This window comes from Rhinopithecus bieti, unplaced genomic scaffold (genome assembly GCF_001698545.2).
Source record: "Rhinopithecus bieti isolate Rb0 unplaced genomic scaffold, ASM169854v2 scaffold_15087, whole genome shotgun sequence".
Lineage (NCBI taxonomy): Eukaryota > Metazoa > Chordata > Mammalia > Primates > Cercopithecidae > Rhinopithecus > Rhinopithecus bieti.
The window spans coordinates 2394309-2397491 of NW_016808547.1; the positions used below are offsets into that span (position 1 = coordinate 2394309).

The 3183-nt window shown below is 48.3% G+C and overlaps 1 protein-coding gene across 3 annotated transcripts in view; it reads right to left on the reverse strand.

Annotated features, from left to right (window-relative positions):
- Window positions 1-321, reverse strand: part of ZFAND6 (zinc finger AN1-type containing 6) — an 82587-nt gene extending 82266 nt beyond the window's left edge. For 2 of the 3 annotated variants that reach the window (XM_017886825.1, XM_017886826.1), the window contains exon 1: window positions 79-321. The gene's annotated coding sequence lies outside the window, so the exon portion shown is untranslated. The remainder of the gene's footprint in view (window positions 1-78) is intronic. The other variant, XM_017886822.1, reaches the window with a different exon arrangement.
- Between the last annotated feature and the right edge of the window lie 2862 nt (window positions 322-3183).

Genomic DNA, 3183 nt, shown 5'->3' on the forward strand with positions numbered 1-3183 from the left:
TGCAGCCGGGTGGGGAAGGGAGCGGGCGGGGGAGGGGCAGGGCCGACCAGGCCGGGCCCCGCGGGCCGCGCTATTCACCTGGCGGCGGCTCTCTCCGCCTGACGCGCTGCCCGCCGCCGCCGGTAGCCGCTGGTGAATGGGGACAGGTAAGGCCGCCGAACCCCTGCTAGCTCTGGCTCCGCCACCGCCGGTCCCTCCGTCTGCTGTTTATTAAACTTTTCTGTTTGGTTGTTCGGCCTATGACGCGACCGCGGAGGAGAGCCACTGGATTGGCCGGCTCCCGGGACTGACGCGGTGGGCCCCGCCCGCATCCTAATTATTACCGGCGCGGGCGGGGCCGCAGGCCGGAGGAGGCGGGGAGAGGCGGGGTCAAGGCTCGGAGCGCACGGCAATTGGCCGGAGGCGAGAGAAGAGGCGGGGCGGAGCGAAAGGAGATGCTCCTCCGCCCTCTGCGCCTTCACCGTCGCTCGCTCAGCTGCCGTCTCTGGGCTGCAGTTTCCCTACCTCCAGTAGCTACGGGAAAGCGATTAAGAGGTGCTACGGAGACTTGAAGGGCTTGATAGGTTCAGGTACCTTTGCTACCTCGCAGGGAATGGCGTGTCCCTGTCCCGGATTGAGGCACCAGAGAGTTGCCGTCCACCTGCCACTTGTGCAGGAAGGAATTCTGAGCTTCTGTCTTCACATGCAGGCCGGCGCCTCAGTCTGCAAGCGCGAAGTCCGAGCTCAGGGCGCATACTGGAAAGCAGTACTCTGCCCTGTCCTGAACTGGGACTTGGAAATAGAAGCAAGACGAGAAACGTGCATGCACACGTGTGCAATACATACATGCACGGGCACAAGCACCCTCAGTTCCAGCCTTTTCCAAAAGCATGGGGTCAGTTCCCACCTGCGTGGTGCATGCTGCGCTGCGCTGGAACTAGGGATGTTGGGCAGAATGGCTCCCCCTGAAGTTTTTCAGCCTTCGTTCGGGCTCACGAGCATCACAAGCAGGAAGTATGTGACACTTTAGTTCGAGGTCGTTCAATCCTATCGTGAATGAGGGGTTCCGTTGGGGCTTTCAGGTAGGCGGGCCCAGTCCTGAGGATCCTCTTTATTTTAAATGTTGGTATTTTGTTATTCATGGATTTTTTTGCATTAATTTTAATTTTAAAAAATAAAAATGTTATTCATCTTGATCACTTAGTTTTTTGGTGCTCCCTTAAATGTTGTGCCTGAAGCGAGTACCTGTTGCATTTAGCAACACAGAAGTCACCTTCAGTGGAGGACAAAAACCTGATTGGAATGGTAATAAAACCTACTTATTAGGCTATTTGTGGGGGTTAACTAAGATAATATATGTGAAAGAGCTTCTTGAACTAGCAAGGTTATGCGCCAAGTCTTATGGATTTTGTCTTAAATGTATTTTTCTTCAGATTCTTGTCCAGTTTATCATTGTATGAACTCCAGCACCTAACCCAGTTGGATTTTCATATACAGTTATTATGAATTTGCACAAATTGGGTTTACATGACCTTTACTGCTTTCCTTTGTTCCAGATTCATTCTGGGAGATTGAGAGATTATAGCATTGCATTGTGACTTGGAATGCAGACAGACCACTGTCACTTACTAGCTTTGTGGTCTTAAGAAAATCGTGTGAAATGGGAACAAAAACCTACCACAAAGGATTGTTATGAAGGTTAAAAGATACTGCATTTCTATTCACCCAGTAAATGCTGTATGCCAACTCTCTGCCAGCCTGTGCTGTAGGTGCTGGAGACAGCATTAGGTAAGACAGATGAAGGCCCTCCTCTCATTGACTTACACAGGGGAAGAGGGAGCAGAAACAATAAACAGTATACGTATGCAACCTACCAGGCAGTGTACGTAAACAACATATTCACAGCACCTGGAATGTAACAAATGCGCAATAAATGATTGTTTATTTGCATCATTATTTCCAGCCCCATCTTCTTTCCTGTGTTCCAGAGCAAGACATTTACTGTGTGCTTATCACAGCCACTCAATATGTCCAAGGCTCATTTTCCCCCCAAACACATTCTTCCTCCTATAGTCCCAATTTTGGCTAATGGTGACACCATGTTTCCAGTTATTAAAGCTAGAAACTCAAGCTTTATTGAGATTTAACACACATATCATTACAACTCACCCATTTTTAAAGAATACAATTTGCTGGGCACAGTGACACATGCCAGTGGTCCCAGCTACTCAGGAGGGTTAGGTGGGGGAATTGATCAAGTCCAGGAATTCTGGGCAGTAATGCACTGTACCCACGGGTGTCCACACGGATGGGGGGGACCGTCAAGTTGCCTAAGAAAGAGGACTCTGCCCAAGTCCAAAACAGAGTAGGTCAAAACTCCTGTGCTGATTAGTAGTGGGATCATGGCCATTGCACTCCAGCCTGGGAAACATAGCAAGACTCTGTCTCCTATTAAAGAAAAAACAAAAAGAAAAATAAAATAAATTACACAATTCAGTGGTTTTTAGTATATTCACAGTGGTGCAGTTATCACCACAAATCAGTTTCAGAACATTTTGTCACCCTAAAAAGAAACCTTGACAGGGTGCAGTGGCTCATGCCTGTAATACCAACATTTTGGGAGGCCAAGGCAGGTGGATTACTTGAGGTCAGGTGTTAGAGACCAGCCTGGTCAATACAGTAAAACCCTGTCTCTACTAAAAATACAAAAATTAGCCAGCCTTGGTGGTGCACACTTGTAATCCCGGCTGCTTGGGAGATTGAGGCAGGAGAATCACTTGAACCCGGCAGGCAGAGGTGGCAGTGAGCCAAGATCACGCCACTGCACTCCAGCCTGGGTGACAGAGCAAGACTCCATCTCAAAAAAAAAAAAAAGAAAGAAAGAAAAAAAGAAAAAACAAAGAAACAACCTTGTACCTTTTAGCAGTCACATTCCCCTTTCCCCCAATTCATGTCCCACCTCCACCCCTGGGTAACCATTAAGCTACTGTGTGTCCCTTTAGTTTTGCAAGTGATCCTTTGGCCTCAGCCTCCTGAGTAGCTGGGTCTACAGGCGCAAACTACCATGCCTGGCCAGTTTTGCCTATTTTGGACATTTCATAAATACGTAGTCATATAATATGTGGTCTTTTGAGACTGGCTACTTTCACTTAGCATAAGGTTTTCAAAGTTCATCATGTTGTAGTATGTATCAGCACTTTATTT